This window comes from Triticum dicoccoides, chromosome 2B (genome assembly GCF_002162155.2).
Source record: "Triticum dicoccoides isolate Atlit2015 ecotype Zavitan chromosome 2B, WEW_v2.0, whole genome shotgun sequence".
In the NCBI taxonomy this organism is placed as follows: Eukaryota; Viridiplantae; Streptophyta; class Magnoliopsida; order Poales; family Poaceae; genus Triticum; species Triticum dicoccoides.
Genome location: NC_041383.1, coordinates 757,114,503 through 757,134,906, shown reverse-complemented (window position 1 = coordinate 757,134,906; position 20,404 = coordinate 757,114,503). Strand labels below are relative to the sequence as shown.

General features: G+C 48.8%; 1 pseudogene; it reads left to right on the top strand.

The window, feature by feature from the left end:
• Window positions 1-20,086, top strand: part of LOC119361329 — a 21,576-nt pseudogene extending 1,490 nt beyond the window's left edge.
• Window positions 20,087-20,404: the final 318 nt, after the last annotated feature.

Sequence of the window (20,404 nt, the reverse complement as noted above, 5' to 3'; positions counted from 1 at the left end):
GGGGAGGTGCCTCTGGGGCCGAACAATCTGCGCCGGGCAGGGACGGTGTTGCTCCGCTCCGGGTGCTCCTTGGTGGGGGGACGATGGGGGCGGTTCCTGACCCGTCTCCCTTGGCGGGCGCTTCGTTGCCTGCGGATCGCGTGGAAGAGATGATGGAACGACTTCGCCTCACTGCGGTGGAGGCGCAGCCGGTGGTGCTGGATGACGAGGATGAGGCTGATCTGGTTGCACCAGATTGTGCCCTGGTGGGAAAGGTGCTTTCTCCCAACCCCCTCCACATCCAGACGATTGCGTCGGCAATGAGGCCAGCTTGGGGCAATCCGAAGGGTTTGCTGTTCCACCCCTCTGGGGACAATGTGTTCGTCGCCTAAATTTGGTACCCAGGCCGACAGAGCAAGGGTGATCGAGGGCTCGCCTTGGATGGTGGGCAAGCATGCTGTTCTCCTAAAGGTCTTTGATCTGAACATCCAACCCCTTCAAGTGCAATTTGATCGTCTTGCCATTTGAGCTCGTATTATGAATCTACCACTGTCACGCCCAAGATGCGACCCTATCCTAAATGAACTCGAAGGTCCCACCAAGGATAGAAACGCATCTTGAAGACGCTTTTGCAAGGTGGATATTATTACATCAGCATTACATAATAGATGGGGATACATACAAGGCATACAAATGCCGCAAAAATGCATCAATACATCATACATAAGATTAACATCCGACTACGGATGAAACACAAACAGAAACTCAAACGACATCCACCCTGCTAGCTCAGGCTGCCGACCTGGAACCTATCCCCTGATCAAACAAGAAGCAGAAGAAGAACTCCAAAACAAGCAAACATCGCTCTCGCGTCATGATCATCGCATAACCTGCACCTGCAACTATTGTTGTAGTAATTTGTGAGCCACGAGGACTCAGCAATCCCATTACCATGGGTATCAAGACTAGCAAAGCTTAAATGGGCAAGGAAGGGGTAAAGTGGTGAGGTTGCAGCAGCAACTAAGCATATATGGTGGCTAACATACGCAAATAAAAGCGAGAAGAGAAGCAAAGGAACAGTCGTCAACTAGTAATGATCAAGAGGTGATCTTGAACTCCTACTTACGTCAAACATAACCCAAAAACCGTGTTCACTTTCCGGACTCCGCCGAAAAGAGACCATCACGGCTACACATGCGGTTGATGCGTTTTAATTCGGATCTGGTGTCAAGTTATCTACAACCGGACATTAACAAATTCCCATCTGCCACATAACCGCGGGCACGGCTTTCGAAAGTTTATACCCTGCAGGGGTGTCCCAACTTAGCCCATCACAAGCTCTCACGGTCAACGAAGGATATTCCTTCTCCCAGGAAGACCTGATCAGTCTCGGAATCCCGGTTTACAAGACATTTCGACAATGGTAAAACAAGTCCAGCAAGACCGCCCGATGCGCCGACATCCCGATAAGAGCTGCACATATCTCGTTCTCAGAGCAATACCGAATGAACACTACGTACAACTAAAACCAGCCCTCAAGTTGCCCCGAGGTGGCGTTGCAAGTGGCTCTGGTTCGGACCAGCACTTAGAGAAGCACTGGCCCGGGGGGGGGCTAAATAAAGATGACCCTCGAGAGCGCGACTCCCAAGGGAAAAGTAGGTGGTGGTGAGGCAAATGGTAAAACCAAGGTTGGGCCTTGCTGGAGGAGTTTTATTCAAAGCGAACTGTCAAGGGGGTCCCATAAATCACCCAACCGCGTAAGAAACGCAAAATCCGAGAATATAATACCGATATGACGGAAACTAGGGCGGCAAGAGTGGAACAAAACACCAGGCATAAGGCCGAGTCTTCCACCCTTTAACAAATATATAGATGCATTAATTAAATAAGAGATATTGTGATATCCCAACATAATCCTGTCCACCATGGAGCAATCTTCAACTTCACCTGCAACTAGCAACGCTATAAGAGGGGCTGAGGAAAAGCGGTAATATAGCCAAGCAACGGTTCGCTAGGAAGGGTGAAAAGGTTAGAGGCTGACATGGCAATTTGGTAGGCTTGAAGAGCAAAAGATAGGTAGCACAGCAAATTGATAGAACGAAGCAACTAGCATAGCAATGATAGTAGTGAGATCCAAGGTGACGGCCATCTTGCCTGAAATCCCGCAAGGAAGAAGAACGAGTCCATGAAGAAGATGAAGCCACGAAGACGAACCAAGCGTAGACAAACGAATCCTCACGATCGCAACGAAACGGAAACTATCGAAAAGAAGCACACAACATGGTAAACACACTACACATAGACAAAACATGATGCACAACAAACATGATGCATGACAAAGCTACATGGAGCTACTCGTGGTAAGAGATGATGCATACAAGAGCAACACATCAAAGCAAGTTTAAATGAGGCCGAAAATAACATATAATAAATCCGGTAAGTCCTCATATGCAAAAAAATTCGAAATTGGTCTAGATCTGAATAAACCTTATGTTCAAGTTGTTAAACAGCAAGTTAAGATGCACCAAGATGATCTACACGAAATTCTAGTCAAGTTACATATAAAATTCATTTAGTTCGGAGCTACGGCCTAGAAGATATGAGCAAAACAAGTTAAACATGACATTGATGCAAAACACCTCAAAACAAGGATGCAACATGATAATATGAAACTACATGCAATTCTAAGCAAGTTTCATATAGAGCACACTCAAAACGGAGCAACGGTTCAACACACACACACTATACAAGTTATAACAACAATCTGTCCAAAACAGCAACTAGGCATCTTGTAAACACCAAAACAACATGCTACAGTACCACATTATGAAAAAAAGGCATGGACATGATGTACAGGTAAAGCATAACAAAACATGAACAGTGAGCTATCTCCAGAAATCACTAGAACATTCTCAAAAACACATGGCAAGATTGCATATAATAACAGTTTACAGGCTTAGCAGAAATAACATCAGGTTGCAATATTTAGAGCTATCAAACAACATGTTACAGGAACTTAACATGGAAAACAAAGGCATGGCATGATACTACTAAATGCATTGAACAAAACACCTTCACTGACCATGAGCCAAAAAGGATCAGAAGATATGATGGCACCCATGTAAACATGGAAAATGATATGACAGATTCAAACATGGCAGGAACAACAATAAGTAGGCATGTTGGTGAGCTTGTACCACTCACCATAGATCAATACATGGCATGACAAGGTTACCAACAAAAAGAATACATGTTTATGAAGCTAAGCATGGCAAGGTCAAGTTTATAGGGTGCATGAAACACTAGCAAAACACATAGCAAAACTGAACTTAATGTTAACAGGCTTACAGCAACATTATTTAGCAACTTTGGAGCAAGCAAACAACAAGCTACAACAGGCTATAAATGCAACCAGGGGCAGAGATGGATATAGCATGACATGTATAACAAAACAGCCTTAGTAAACATCTCCAGATTATGCACAGAATGACTTGTAGCAGCAGGTTTACATAGCATCACGAAATAACATATTCAGCCTAGCAAAACAGTAACAGCAAGTACCCTACTTAAAAAGCTTGATGCACTCACTACACAACTCACAAAAATACATGGATGGCACCCCTGTAAAGATGACATGTCATAGTTCAAAACACATGTAGAGATCATGCTCATAGGATGCACACATCACATGCAACAAAAATGACAAATCACCAAGTTATAACAGTTTCAGCAGATTAACATCATATAGCACTCTTGCAATGATGATTAGGGCATCAAGGTGAACTCAAACAAGCATAGCACAATGGAATGATATATAGAGCATCTCACAACGAACATTTTTATATATTACACGCACGAAACGGAGCATTATGCAACAAGTTATGACATGTCAAACATGGCACCAGAATGCAGAAATTTAAGGGACTTGGAAAATTATACCCCTCCGAGAGAAGTCAACGGGACGGTGGGATCCAGGACGGGGCGCGGCCATGTTTGCTTGGAGGGATCGGGGTGGACGAGGCCGATCCTGGACGAGGCGGTCCCGGCGGCGGGTCAATGCGGCGACTCCGGCGAGGGACGGCGCGGCCAAGCGGGGTCCGGCAAGGGGAGGCGAGGAGGCGCGCTGGCGGTGGGCATCTGGCCTCCGGCGAGGTGGCGGCGGAGGCGCGCCGGCGGGAGGAGCTAGTGGCGCCGGCGTGGGACAGGGCGGCGGAGGAGCCCGGCGGCGCTCGGGCAGGGACGACGGGCAACGGAGCGTGGTCCGGCGGGACTGGCGGTGACTCGGGGCGGCGCTCGCCCAGGCGAACGGCGACGGAGAGCGCGCGACAGCACGGGGTCGCCGGCGAGGCGCGCGAGGAGGCGGGCGGACGGGCCTGGCGGCGGCGCGGTTCTGGGCCGCGGGGGCCAGCCACGGGCCCGGGCGGGCCGACGGCGCGCGGGTGGAAGGGGGTTCGGCGGCGCCCACGTGGCGCGACGGGGTTGGCCAGGGGTGACGGGCGGACATGTCCGGCCGGAGTTGGACGTGTCCGGCGACGCGAGGGGAGCGGGGCTAGGGTTTCATCTGCGTTTTGGACGGGAAGGGACACATATTTATAGGTAGAGGGAGCTAGGAGAGTCCAAATGGAGTGCGGTTTTCACCCACACGATCGTGATCGAACGAACGAGAGTATGGAGGGGGTTAGGATGGGCTAGTGGGCTGTGGTGAGGGGGTGCTGGGCTGCAAAGAGAAGGGGCTTTTGCGGCTACCCGGTTAACTGTTGGAGTATCAAACGGACTCCAAATGGCACGAAACTTGACAGGCGGTCTACCGGTGCTATACCAAGGCCGCTTGGCAAACCTCGGTCCATTCCGAGAATGTTTTTAACCTGCTCATGAAAACAAGGTCTGAGAGGGGCGACGGGCGCGCACGAGAGGTCTGGACTCCGAACGGACAACGGGGAGAACGGGAGAACCCGAACGGATACATGTTTTGAAAAACATGCGGATGAAATGCAGATGATGACATGGAAAAGTGCAAAACGCAAGCAAATGACATGGAAACGACGCCGAATAACTGGCAGACACCTGGCGCATCGGATCCAGGGCGTTACAACCACCAAGGTTAATGAAGGCTAAGCTCGGGATGGAGTTTGCCAAGCCCATTGGCAGGATCTCCAAGGTGGATGCCGATGCTGATGGGCGCTGTTGGGGAGGCTTTATGCGTGTCAAAGCTGAGATTGCTATTCAGGAGCCTATTGTTCGATATGTGACAGTGACTTCTGTCCGCCTCCAATCCACTGACACATATTCTGTGATGTATGAATGGCTCCCCTTTCACTGCTTCTCTTGTGGCCTCCTGGGCCATTCGTCGGTCCTATGCCCTAACCCTGGACTCAGGGATGGAAATGGTGACCTACCTTATGCCGCTAAGAAGCTCTGTGTTCCTGAGGACAGTCACAAAAAGTCTGGAGGATCAAGATCTAGTTCGGCCTCTACCTCTGTCGGTGAGGATGGCAAGGCGGGTGTGTCTCGATCTGCCTCATCGGGTAGGTCGAGATCCGGCGTTCCTGCAGGCAGGTCTGATGTGGATGGTGAGGTTTCCTCCCCGTACAAACGGGGTGGGAGGGGCCGAGGCCATGCACCCTCCTCTAGAGGACGAGGAAGGGGAAGAGCGGGTTTGGCCAGTATGGAGCTCTTCCCGGAAGGTCAGGTGCAGAATGGCACTTCGAGGCAGAAGAGGAAATCGACCAAGTCTCTTCCGCCGGGGACGGCTCCCGCTCCTGGAGTCACCGAGGGCGATGAGTTGGCTCTAGTCCTGGTGACGGGCTCCCAGTCAATTCCTGCAAGTGTGGAACAGGTTACTAGCCAAGAGTCAAACAAGAAACAACGTACCTCAAGCTCTCGATCGGCAGATCCAACGGCGACTGCGATGCAGCCCCGCCAGACGCCATGAGTATCATCTGCTGGAATTGTCGAGGCTTCGGGTCGGACTCGACAGTTGGCGAGCTACGCTAGCTTGTGAAGCTCTACCGGCCCTCTCTCCTCTTTCTTTCAGAGACGAAGATGAGGGATGCGAGAGGAAAGAATTGTATGTGGTCTCTAGGTTTTTCTGGTTGTTATGCTGTCAGTGGTGAGGGTCTCAGTGGTGGCCTTGCTCTTTTCTGGACGTCTTCTTCGGATGTGACTGTTAAGGCAGCCAACAAGCGGTGCATTGATGTTCATGTTAAATTAGAGGGCGGTATGACTTGGCATGCTTCGTTTGTTTATGGAGAGCCAAGGAGGGAGGACAGACCACATTTTTGGGAATTTCTTCGTCGTATGCGCTCTTCCTGGAACGGTCCTTGGGTATGCTGTGGCGACTTCAATGAGGTTCTCTCTCAAGATGAGCATTGTGGGCCAAGAGACCATTCTGATTCTCAGATTGATGCTTTTCGGGACTGTATGATGGATTGTGGCCTGGCTGACCTGGGTTTCACACGCCCAAAGTTCACCTGGTGTAACAAGCAAGACCCAAACAGTCATGGCAAGTGTCGTTTGGACCGTGCCATTGCTAACTCTGCTTTCTCAAATCTGTTTGAAGCATGCTGTGTGGAGAATATTATCGCTACTACCTCGGATCACTACCCTATCCTTATCTCTCTCGACCGGGGTTCGCAGATTCGTCGTCCAACTCCTGTGCAGCAAGGTTTCAGGTTTGAAGCTATGTGGCTGCGGGCTTCAGACTACAAGAGTACTTTGGAACAAGCGTGGTCGGCTGGCAGAGATGGTCTCTCGTCGCCGCGATCTACTTGGGACAATCTGAAACATGTTGCTGGCTCTCTTCGGGAGTGGAGCAAAGAAGCCTTTGGTTCTATTCGCAGAAATATTGGGAAGATGGAACGCCGTCTAGCGTCAATTAGGGCAGCTCCGGCCTCTCCTTCATCGTTGGCAGAAGAACGTCATATTGAAAGTCTGCTATGTGAATTATTTGAGCGGGAGGAAATCATGGAACGACAACGTTCCAGAGTTGATTGGTTGAAAGAGGGTGATCGAAATACTGAGTTTTTTCAAGCTCGGGCAACGACAAGACGAAGGACGAACATGATTCACTCTCTGACTTCTGACGATGGTTCGGTGCGCACTTCCCAAGGGGAAATAAGGGCTTGGTGCAGTCCTACTATGAGAAATTGTTCACATCTAAGCCGTGTCCAGTGGCTGATCAGGTTCTGCAGGCCATTCCTAGTAAAGTCATCGGGGAGATGAATGATGAGCTCTGTAAACCTTACACTAATCACGAGGTCCGGGCTGCTCTATTCCAGATGGGCCCCACTAAGGCACCGGGGCCTGATGGTTTCCCGGCTCTCTTCTATCAGACTCACTGGGAGTTCTTGGGTGATGATATTTGTCATGCAGTCCGAGGTTTTTTGGAAGGGAGGCCTATTCCGGAGGGCTCCTGTGACTCAGTCATCGTGTTGATTCCAAAAACGGTCAAGCCAAAGCAGCTTAAGAACTTTCGGCCTATTAGTCTGTGCAATGTTCTCTATAAGATCACATCTAAGGTCTTGGCTAATCGGTTAAAGTCAATCCTGAATGTGGTGGTTGCTGAGAGCCAGAGTGCCTTTGTCCCGGGCAGGTTGATCACGGATAACACCTTGATTGCTTATGAGTGTTTGCACACTATCCGTCAACAACGTGTGAAAAAGCCTTTCTTTGCTTTGAAGATCGATATGATGAAGGCCTACGATCGTGTGGAATGGAGTTATCTTCATGGATGTTTAGCTAAACTAGGTTTTGCTCCTTCTTGGATTGAGGCGGTCATGCATTGTGTTACCAATGTTGGTTATGCGGTCAGGGTGAATGGAGAGCTCACACAACCGGTGATTCCGTCGTGTGGCATTCGACAAGGGGATCCAATCAGCCCTTACTTGTTCTTCTTATGCACAGAAGAACTGTCAAGTCTGCTATTCCAAAAGGAGGCTCGTGGCGAGCAACATGGTATTCGAAATGCCCGTTATGGTCCACCTATCTCACACCTTCTATTCGCAGATGATAGTATTTTCTTTGCTAAGAGTGATTTCAAGAGTGTGGAATCTTTGGAGGCTACTCTCAGCTCTTATTGTGCGGGTTCGGGTCAAGCGATAAACAAGGACAAGTCTTCGATCTTCTTTGGTCGGCACTGCCCTGCGAGTGTCAAGAACCGGGTGAAGTCTCAGCTGGGCGTTCACAACGAATCTTTCAACGATTCTTACTTGGGCATGCCTACGGAGGTTGGAAAATCACCCACGAGCACGAAGGTGGTGCAAAGATTGATCACGGATAACACCTGAGTGCCGAATAAAATGAAGGTGGTGCTGTGGAGGTTTGCGCATGATTGCGTACCCTCGGGCGAGCAACTTCGCCGTCGTCAGGTCCCGACGAGGACGGACTGCTACTTCTGTGGTCGTCGCGAAGGGATCGAGCATACGATGCTTTTTTGCCCCCATGCTCGGGCTGTCTGGGATGAGATCAAGGCTTGTTTCTCCAAGCTGCGCCGGTCATCGTTTGCGAATCCAAGGCAATGGCTGTTCAGTTTCCTGTCCCGTGCCTCTGAGCACGAAGCCTCCATCATGATGGTCGCCTTTTGGCACATCTGGGAAGCTCGGAATGTGGCGCGGAATGAACCTGATGCTCCTCCTCCAAAGCGTACAGCTGCGAAGGTGTGTGCTTATTTGGACTTGATCTTCCAGCATCTCTTCAAAACGGACTCTGCATCAAAGCGTGTGACTCCAGCTTCTGGCTCTTCGTGGTCTCCGCCGCCACCTGGTACTTTGCTCGTGTCTGCTGATGCAGCTGTTGCCCCGTCCGGTAATATGGCCGCGGCTGGAGTTGTCGTTCTTGACCACACGGGCATGTGTGTTGCTGCTGCTTCTGAACCCCTTCCGGGTGTTTCTTCTCCTGAGGTGGCGGAGGCTCTTGCCCTTCGCTGCGCGGCCAGGTTGGTCAGGGACGAGAGTTATGCTAATGTGATCTTCCAATCGGATTGTCTCTTAGTGATTCAACGGCTAAACTCTTCGGTCCTGGACCGCTCCATCGTGGGTTCCTTTGTTGCTGAAATCAAGTTGGCATGTGGGGCTCTGTCTTCTGTGACTTTCAAGCATGTTTGTCGGCATCGTAATGTGTTAGCTCATGTTTTAGCTCGGTCTAGTCTGAACTCTGTAAATCTTTGTATTTTTCATTCTGCTCCGGATTGCATCCGGAAGACCTTGTGTAACTTTGTTTGCTTGATTAATAAAGTCCGACGTTGTTAGACTAAGTATATATTAGATATACGTGTTGTAACATAAATAGTATTTGTACGGTTTCCTCTTATAAATATATGACAGCCGTACCCACCAAGGGTATCGAGCATTGTTCCAAATCCTAATCTGTTTAATATGGTATCCGAGCCAAGAGGTCTTAGTTCAAGACCCTGCCAACGCAGTATTAAATAAAATAATTCTGCAGCCTACATCGATCCCACGTCTAAGGACTAAAATAGCCTAGACGTGAGGGGGAGTGTTGAAATATGTTGCCCGCCTCCCTCCATCAGTTCACATGTTGAAATATGTTGCCCGACTCCCTCCATCAGTTCGGACTTTTGGATGAGTTGACTGATGCATGAATTCAACATGGTATCAAACGACGCGTTCGATCCGCGCCGTGCTTCCGCTTCCTCTGCCGCCGCAGCGTCGGCCTTCGCCGCCGCGCCACCTCCGTCAACCCTGGCGACGGAATCGCCGTTCATGGCGTCTACCCCGCTCGCCTGGGTCCGTCCGTCCGCATCGGGGTCGCGTCCTCCAGCGCCCCGATCGCCCGCGCCTTCCCTCGGCCGTGATGCCACCCTGGCGTCGCACGCCTTCGATCCCGCGCAGCCATCCAGCAATCCATCGCTGGCCTACGGTGCTCCCATGCAGGATCGCAGCAATCCATCACTAGCGTACGGTGCCCACATGCAGGCTGGACGCGATCCATCCCTGGCGGCCGTCAATTCTGGCTACGGTACCCCCATGCAGGATCGGAATCGCGCCGCTGCGAACTCTGTTGCGCCGCCGTCCTCGGGCCCTCGTGGCACTCCTGTCCAGGTACCGTACGGTGGGCCGTATCCAGCGCCGTACGTCACGCCGTCGTCGCCGTATGTCGCACCGGCAACGTATGCTTCGTCCTTCGCGGTGCCCTACGAGGCGCCGTATGGCGCGCCCTACGCTGCCTCTGTGCCGCACGTCGCGTCGCTGCAGCCCTACGGCGTACCTCCTACGGTGCCCTACGGTCATCCAAAACACTACCGTACGTCTCCGTCGGCCGATGCGCTGATTCAGTACAGTGTTCCTCCGACGTACGACTCGCAGCTCTCCGCACCGGTGGCTGAACCAGGACCTTTCCACTTCGCTCACCTGATGACGGTGAAGCTCTCTGCCGACAACTACCTCCTGTGGCGCACTCAGGTGCTGCCGCTGATGCGTAGTCACTACCTTGAGGGGTATGTCGATGGTACGCTGCCGTGTCCCCCGGCCATGGTTCCGGTGCCCTCGGCCGCTGGTGGCTCCGTCATGGTGTCCAACCCTGCTCATCGTCGGTGGATCGCTCAGGATCAAGCTATTCTGGGTGCCATTCAGTCCTCGCTCACACCCTCCGTGGCCGGCATGGTGGTCTTTGCCGCGACGTCGAGGGATGCATGGGCCACGCTCGACTCCAGCTTTTCCTCGCAGTCGCTGGCCCGTTCCTCTGCCATTCGTAACCAGCTGGGTGAGGTCAAGAAAAATGACCTCTCCGTCACGGCCTTCTTCAACAAGGTCAAAAGTTTGGCTGATACACTGTCGTCTACTGGGAAGCCTCTTCGTGATGAGGAGTTTACTTGGTTCACTCTCAATGGGCTTGATGAGGACTATGATTCTCTCGTTGAAAACATTAATGGACGTGACACACCGATGCCGCCTCGCGATCTCTATGCACGCCTTCTCAACACTGAACAGAGGCTTGCTGCTTGTCGCTCCATTGGCGTCTACACGGAGGGGCCTTCTGCGAACGCTGCTCTCCGCGGGGGCGCCCGCGGTGACAAGCAGAAGGCGCCGCCGACCTCAGGCAACCAGCCCCGTCTGCCCGCTCCACCTCCGACGGCTGGCCGCAAGCGGCTCCACTGCGAGGCATGTGGTGGTGGGGTTGAGTGTCAACTCTGCGGCATCGAGGGGCACTTGGCGTCTCGCTGCCATCGTCGCTTTAAACGAGACTTTCTTGGCATTGGGAACAATGGGAAGGGCAATGGGAAGCAAGCTGCTCTCGCTACACCGGATCCCGGGTTCACTCCTTCATACTCGGTGGACCCTGCCTGGTACATGGATACGGGCGCTACGGACCATTTGACGAGTCAGCTTGACAAGCTGGCCACTCGCCAGCCCTACACCGGTCACGATCAGGTCCGCACAGCCAATGGATCAGGTATGCCCATCTCACATGTTGGTCAGGCATCTCTTTTTTCACGTACCACTAAAACCTTGTGTTTGCTTGATGTCCTTCGTGTTCCCTCAGTCACACGTAGTTTATTCTCGGTTCCTAAATTAACTCGTGACAACAATGTGTTTGTTGAGTTTCACCCTTTCCATTTTTTTTGTTAAGGACCGGGACACGAGGGACGTTCTTCTTAGTGGTCGTGCTCGCGACGGCTTATACGCACTTGATGTGCCACGAGTCTCTCAAGTTTTCAGTGGTGTTCGGGTGTCGTCGTCGCAGTGGCACTCTCGCCTTGGCCACCCCGCTACTCCCATTGTGCGCCATGTGCTTCATCGCCATCATCTTCCTGTTGAGTCAAGTAATAAGGAGTTTCTAGTGTGTGATGCTTGTCAACAAGGCAAGAGTCATCAGTTGCCTTTTTCTGTATCAAGTCGTGTTGTCACGGCTCCTCTTGAACTTGTGTTTTCAGACGTGTGGGGCTACGCCCAAACTTCTGTTAGTGGTCACAACTATTATGTCAGTTTCATCGATGCTTTCAGTCGTTTTACTTGGATTTATCTTATTAAGCACAAATCTGATGTGTTTCATGTCTTTATGCAATTTCAAGCACATGTTGAACGATTGCTTAAGCACAAAATTATCCATGTGCAGTCAGACTGGGGGGGGGGGGTGAGTATCGTAACCTTAACACCTTCTTTCAGAAGCTTGGCATCTCACACCATGTGTCTTGTCCTTATACACATCAGCAAAATGGTGCAGCTGAGCGCAAACACCGTCACATAGTTGAAACTGGCCTGACACTTCTTGCACATGCCTCTATCCCGTTTCGGTTATGGAGCGATGCTTTTGTTACTGCCTGTTTTTTGATAAACAGGATTCCCACACGACGCCTTCACATGAAGTCTCCGCTCGAAGTGTTGCTTAATGAAACTCCAGATTACTCCCTCCTCAAAGTGTTCGGCTGTGCGTGTTGGCCACATCTTCGTCCGTACAATAAGCATAAACTTGAGTATCGATCTAAACAATGTGTGTTTCTTGGGTACAGTCCTCTCTACAAAGGTTACAAGTGTCTTCACATCCCGTCAAATCGTGTTTACATTTCTCGTGATGTTGTGTTTGATGAGACTGTCTTCCCGTTTTCCACGCTCACATCACCCACCGATACTCCCGTCACCGAGTTGCACTCTTTTCCACTTTTGCCTGATCAATTTGTGGATGCTGCATATTCTCCTCTGTTGTTGCCTAACCATGGTGCAGGGACTGGACGAGGCACTCGACTTGAGCTTCTGGATGATGATATGGCCACAACTGCACCAGTTGCTGCTACGCCGGATGAGGCGCTCGACGAGGCTGCCCCCGCCACTACCCCGCTTGACCCCGACGTCGATCACGCGTGCATGCCCCATGCACGAGGATCCGACGGGGTGCCCGAGTCGCCGGGGCCAGCGGCCTCACTGTCGCCTGGGCCGGCCAAACCTGCGGAGCCGTCGGCCGGGCCGGCTGGACCCGTGGCGCTCTCCCCTGAGCCGGAGGCCTCGCAAGTCACCGAGCCTTCGTCGCCTGGTCCGTTAACGCTGGTCACGCCTGGTCTGTCTTCGCCGAACCTGACCGGGCCACTGGATGCGCCTATTGACTCGCCCGCTGTTGCGTCCTCCTCGCTGTTGATGGATAGTGGCTCCTCTGGTATGGCAGCTCTAGCGCCACCTCTGCCTGTCGTCCTGCGTCCCCATACTCGCAGCAAAAGTGGCATCTTCCAACCGAAGAAGCGCACTGACGGCACTGTCGCATGGCTTGCGGCCTGTGTGGCACATGCTGAGGCTGACCCTACGACTGAACCATGACATTTTCGAGCAGCGCTTGGCATCCCACATTGGCATGCTACGATGGAGCAGGAGATTCATGCCTTTCAAAGAAACAGCACTTGGCGTCTTGTTCCACCTCCATCTGGTGTTAATATCATTGACTCTAAATGGGTATTCAAGGTGAAGAAACATGCTGATGGCTCCATTGAGAGGTATAAGGCACGCCTGGTTGCCAAGGGATTCAAACAACGGTATGGAATTGATTACGAAGACACATTCAGTCCTGTTATTAAACCAACTACTATTCGTGTTCTTCTCTCTTTGGCTGTTACTCGCGGATGGTCGCTTCGACAGCTTGATGTTCAGAATGCCTTTCTCCATGGAGTTCTGGAAGAAGAAGTTTATATGCGTCAGCCGCCAGGTTTTGTTGACCCTGCTCAGCCACATCATTTGTGTCGCCTTGTCAAAGCTCTCTATGGTTTGAAGCAGGCCCCGCGTGCGTGGCATGCCTGTCTTGGCGCTGCTCTTCGTGCGCATGGGTTTGTTCCTTCTACAGCAGACACGTCTCTGTTTATTCTACAGCGACCTGAGGTGACTATGTACGTTCTGGTCTATGTTGATGACATCATCCTTGTCAGTTCGTCTGCTTCTGCTACAGATCGGCTTGTGTCCTCTCTTGGTGCTGAGTTTGCTATTAAGGATCTTGGGAGACTGCATTATTTTCTGGGCCTAGAGGTTCTTCGTTCTGATGGTGGCTTGACTCTTACTCAGAAGAAGTATTCTCAGGATCTCCTGCGTCGTGCCGGTATGTTGCAGTGCAAGTCTGCTACGACTCCCATGTCTGCTACAGACAAACTGACAGCTCTTTCTGGTGACTTGCTTTCTCCTGAGGATGCCACAGAATACCGCAGCATTGTGGGTGGACTGCAGTACTTGCTCATTACTCGACCAGACATATCATTTGCAGTTAACCGTGTGTGCCAGTATCTTCATACACCACGTGATTCTCACTGGTCAGCTGTTAAGCGCATCTTGCGCTATGTTCGTCACACTGGTTCATATGGTCTCCATCTTCAACCTGCGCGTTCTGGACTGATCTCAGCATTTTTTGATGCCGACTGGGCTGGTTGTCCTGATGATCGGCGATCCACAGGGGGACATGCTGAGTTCTTTGGGCCTAACTTGATCGCCTGGCAAGCTCGCAAGCAAGCTATGGTGTCTCGGAGTAGTACCGAAGCTGAGTACAAAGCTGTTGCTAATGCCACAGCTGAGATCATGTGGGTGCAGTCATTGCTTCGAGAGTTGAAGGTCTCCCCAACTCAGCCACCCGTTCTTTGGTGTGATAACATCGGTGCAACATACCTTTCATCCAATCCAGTATTTCATGCCCGAACGAAGCACATCGAAGTTGACTATCATTTTGTGAGGGAACATGTTGCTCAGAAGCTCCTTCAGATTAAGTTTGTTTCTTTGAAGGATCAGCTTGCTGATATTTCACTAAACCCTTGCCCTTGCCTTCTTTTGAAGGATGTCGTCGCAATCTTAACCTTCTGAGTGTTTTAGGACATAGTTAAGATTGAGGGAGGGTGTTAGACTAAGTATATATTAGATATACGTGTTGTAACATAACCAGTATTTGCACGGTTCCCTCTTATAAATATATGACAGCCATACCCACCAAGGGTATTGAGCATTGTTCCAAACCCTAATCTGTTTAACAGACGTTCTCTCAAAAAAAAAAAGATTTGTGCTTATAGTAGAGTACTAAGGTAGACTTCAAAATTGCATATTCATAACTCGTCTCACGTGCCTACACACATTGAAGCTATTGAGAATCTCAGAAACTTGCGACAATTGAACATGTATCTCAATAGCTTTGATGGAAACCTCTCGGCATTGCTTGTTTCACTTCCTCGCCTAAAGATCCTAGATCTCTCCTGCAATAAGTTCGGTGGGAAAATTCCAGTAAATTCATCCTCGGGACCAATTTCACTTGAAGTCATAAATCTCCAATTAAATCTCCTCAACGGAACTCTCCCGGTTAGAGGTAAAAAAATATCTTACATTCAAGAAAGGGATTCATATATGTTTCATACCTCAGTTTATTCCAGCTGTAATAATTACATACTTTGTATGTATGCATGGCAGCTTTGAAAAACATCAGGAGCTTGAATTTGGGTTACAACCGGTTTAGTGGATCTCTCCCTGTGTCACTATTCTCACTTCCTCATCTAAAGTTCCTAGATCTCTCATATAATAAATTTGAGGGGCATTTCCCTATTAATTTTTCTCTGGAACCAGTTCCACTTGAAGTCTTACATCTCGACCATAATAAGCTGAGTGGAGCTCTTCCGAATGAACAAGGTACTCCCACAGTTCTAGTAAAGATGGTGTTGCCATTGTTTTTCAGTTATTAATACATGATTTTGGTACTTCCACAGCATTTGAAATTTTCAAGAATCTACGAGAGCTGTATTTGAGTTCCAACCAATTCAGTGGAATCATTCCAACATTTTTGTTTTCGCTTCCACATATCAAACGGGTGAATCTCTCAACTAATCTGTTCGGAGGAAAATTTCCGATAAATACATCTTCAGATCTTTCATTATCTCTTAAGAGCCTTCGGTTTTCCCAAAATAATTTTAGCGGTAAACTTTCTTTCATTTGGCTCCGAAACCTCACAAAGCTAGAAGAGATAGACCTTTCAGGCAATGGTAATCTAGTTATTGATGTCAATATTCCTGGATGGACACCCCCATTCCAATTGAAACAGTTAGTGTTTGCTGGTTGTGCCCTTAACAAGAACATTATCGAGGAACCACATTTTTTACGCACACAGCGTCATTTCGAGGTGCTTGATTTGTCCAGCAATAACTTGTCAGGCAGCATGCCCCATTGGTTGTTTACAGAGGAAACAGAACTACAGGGTCTATATCTAGGAAACAACTCATTAACTGGATCATTAGACTCAATATGGCATGCCCAATCTTCACTCCAAGTTATCAACATACACATGAACCATATCACAGGACAGCTGCCGGCCAACCTCAGTTCAATGTTTCCAGACTTGGTTGTTCTAGATTTTTCTAGTAACGACTTGTTTGGGCACATACCAACATCAATGTGCGAGATCAGCTCCATGGGAATTTTAGACCTATCAAACAACAAACTTTCTGGGGAGGTCCCAGCTTGTGTTTTTACTAATTATCCCATGCTATTGACCTTGACGGTCTCAAACAACAAGCTTGGTGGTCGATTTTTGGTGGGATGAATAATCTGAATATACGTGAATTGTGTCTGGATGGTAACAAATTCGAAGGGACATTGTCTCATGATCTGTCAGGAGAGTTTATATCGGTCATTAATTTGCAGTAGCAAAAATGCCCGTGCGTTGCAACGGGTGAAAACAGCCCAGACGTCCTTACCCACTGAGCATGACTAAAATCGTCACCCTCATGCCCCTAACATAATTAACATGCATGACGAATACCTCATCCTCAGGTCCACATCTTTCATTTCAATATGACATGAGATCCATGTTTCCGCTTGTGCTCTTTGCGTCCTTGTCGCCGGTGGACGCATTACCAGCTGTCACTAACCAAGGTTGGCCAGGTCCAATAACTGAATCGTTGAGCCTCCTTCGTGTTCGGTGAGATCATGAGCGTGTGTCATGTAAACAAATAATTTTTTTATCGGCCGACTAATATAATAGAGAAAAGCACTGCGCATAATATATGTCCGTGTTATCATGTAAACTAAATAGTTTTGTGTCAGGTAGGCCATGAAATCTTAGATGGACTCCTATTTTTTTAGGTGTAGTTGGACTCTTTATGCATTGTGACGGCTGTCACTAGGCCGAGCGAGGCTGGCCGTACGATGAAGACGCGATGGAGAAAAATATTCCTTTCATATCCCTTGTTTAATAAACCGAACTAAAACAATGCGTCCGCGGTCATATTTTAAAAAACCGCCTAGTAGTATGGATTAAAAAAAGTTAGCTATAGTGCCTCCCAGTTTTCAAAAATTATTCATATTTTTAAAAATATTTTCCTTTTCAAATTCAAAGCCCAAAATATATTTGTGTTTTAAAAAATGTTAGCAAATTCGGAAGAAACATGCACTACAGTATGTTTCCCCTCAAAAAAAGTACCTCGTAGTTTTTAAAAATTGTTCGTGTCTTAAAAGAATATCCAGCTTAAAAAAACAAAAGGCTATTTATTTTTATATGTTTCAAGATTAAATTTATTGTTCACAACTTTGCAAAATATTTGCGTTCTAAAATATATTCCTTTTTGAAAAAAAAATGTTTTGCTCTCAGTATATGACACGGCTGTGGCTTAATTCGTTTAGTCGCGCAAACAAGTAACAGCAAGTCTCATTTAGTAGAGTGGCTAGCAGTTTGAGGTGTCCAACGTGAGCACCTGAGTTCGATTCCTAGCGAAGCTATTTTTTCTTGAACGTTTTTCACTGTTCGTACAGGATCCGCTAATGGGCCGGCCCATCCCAGTCTTGTGCATGGTAGATTTTCTTTTTGGCAGAAACAAATCAGACAACGTGGGTGCGTTGACGTACCAAAAACATATGGGTCCCATCATAAACCAAAAAAGTGGAGAAATCATCCTCCCTTTAATATTAGGTAAAGATAAAGAGGTAAACCATCCTCCTTTTAATATTAGATAAAAATAAAGAGATAAAGATAAAGATAAAGATAAAGATTATAATGAGTTGTCTGGTGAACTCAATACGTCATTTTGGAATATGTCTTCTTTGTTGGTCTTCAATCTTGCTAGCAACCATATAACCGGCAAAATTGATCGACACACCTGTGACTTCACAGGAATATTCGCCTTTTAGATCGGTCACACAACAACCTTACAAGTTCTGTACCAAACAGTTGCTTCATAGTGCTCAGTTTTCTTAACCTTTCTGGGAACTCCTTATCTGGCAATATCTTTTTTCCCCGTTTCAACACATCAAGTCTGATTTCATTGGATATCAGACACAATCAGTTCACAGACAACCTCCATTGCATACGTTATCTTGAGAACATCAGGCTACTTTCACTGGGTGGAAATAAGTTTGAACATCGCTCCAAACCTGTGCAGACTCGTACTACATTTGAGGATAATTGATCGGAAATGTTAACGCCCACACGTGTGGGTGTTGACCATCTCAACCACACGCATTCATCATCGTCCAGTACTATATGCACGAATCTTGGCACAATCTGGCTGATTTTCTGTGCCACGTAGAACAAGGCGTGTGTGTGGTGTGTGACATAGTTCGTTCACACATCCGTTTTACCACACGGAGGGGCCGGTGTGTGGGCGTTTAGCAGTTCACCCACACACCAGTTTTCAGTCACGCACAAGGGCTGGTGTGTGGGCATTTGCCATCTCGCCCACACGCCCGTCTCCTCTCCCACACCCAAGCTGCTAGTTGCCATGTGTTTTTGCAGCACACATGGCAACTGCCCCTAGTGTGCTTTATAAGCAGGTGGCAACTCATTTTTTTTACCCGAGTTGCCATGTGTTTTTGCAGGGTACACGACAACTGGCTAGTGTGCACGTAAGCAGATGGCAACTCTTTTTTACCGAGTTGCCATGTGTTTTTGCATGGTACATGGCAACTGCCCCAACGTGCACGTACATAGCAACTGCCCTAACGTGCACGTAAGCAGATGGCAATTCTTCCTTTTTACATGGCAACTGCCCTAGCATGCTTGTGAGCATATGGCAACTCTCTCAACTGCCTAGTGTTAGTATGTGGCAACTCCTAAAGTTATGAAATCATGGCAACTACATTAGATCAGACCATACATGGCAACTGCAGTTGAGCAACCATGGCAACCACAGTTGTCCGACATGGCAACCGTAGTTCAGCGACATGGCAACTGCAGATAAACGAACATGGACGAGGGTCTGGACCATGGCAACTGCGGGCGCGCGATGAGCGTCACGCGTCGCCTGCGGGATCAGGAGGGTACGAGGCCTGACATACGGGCGTGTGGGCGTTATCAACTTCGCCCACACGCACGCGTGTGAGAGGGTTCGGAAGGGAAAAAAAGATGTGTGTGGGCATTAGTTGTTTTGCCCACACGTAGGTGTGTGGGCTGGTTGCTGTCCATGCCACACGAGACGTGTGGCACAACTATCCGATACACCACACGTGTGGCAGTTATCGGGACCCTAATTGATTTGTCCCGTAACAGCCTTTCAGGTTCGCTACCAGCATGTACATTTGAAAGGTGACGTGGATGATCAAATTCTTGGGCCTATCCTTGTGATTGCGGGGGACTTCTACATGACTTTTATTGACTTAACACACTTTACCAAAGGGAGTCTCTACACATACGGTCACAGTTTCTTCGTTTCAATGGCTGGCATTGACCTATCGGCAAATATGCTACATGGAAAAATTCCTCAGGAGCTAGGAAATCTGAGCCATATCAAATTCCTTAATTTGTCCTATAATTTGTTTATTGGCCTGATCCCGGCGACCTTTAGCGGCATGGAGGAGATAGAAAGCTTGGACCTCTCCCACAATCAGTTGAGCGGACCAATACCTCGGCAGTTAACTCAATTGTCATCATTAGGTGTGTTCTCTGTGGCATATAACAACTTATCAGGATGCATACCGAATTCTGGTCAGCTAAGCTCATTCAGCATGGAGAGCTACCTAGGCAACACCAACCTCCACGAGATTACACAGGGGAGTCTGTGCACTCCGGTCTAGATCCTGCTGCAGAGGAACATGTGGGCGATGCGCCCGGTGACCCAGTTTTATACGTTGTCACGACTGTAGCGTTTGTATTGGCATTTTGGGCCACCCTGCTGTTCTCGTTTTGTCATCCATATGGGAAGTCTGTAATTCTCAAGCTTTGATCTGTCCAGAGCAAAAACTGCCAGTCATATACTTTACCTATAAGTATACATCGATTGAACTTCCTGAAATTTCTTTCTGGGTAAAACTGTGTTCTTATATCATATTGCACTTTTTCTTGCTTGTTCTTGATGACCTTTTACCTTATTCCAGAATCTGATTCCATGGCCAATGGCACTAGCCCCCGCCCCACCTTAGTATCATCAGCATGCAATTTCTTCATGGACTTTACTTCTTTGAATTTAATGGAATATTTGGAGTCCTTTATATGCACGGGGTTATATAGGATTGTATCCCCAGGTGCATTGTCCCCCCTGCGA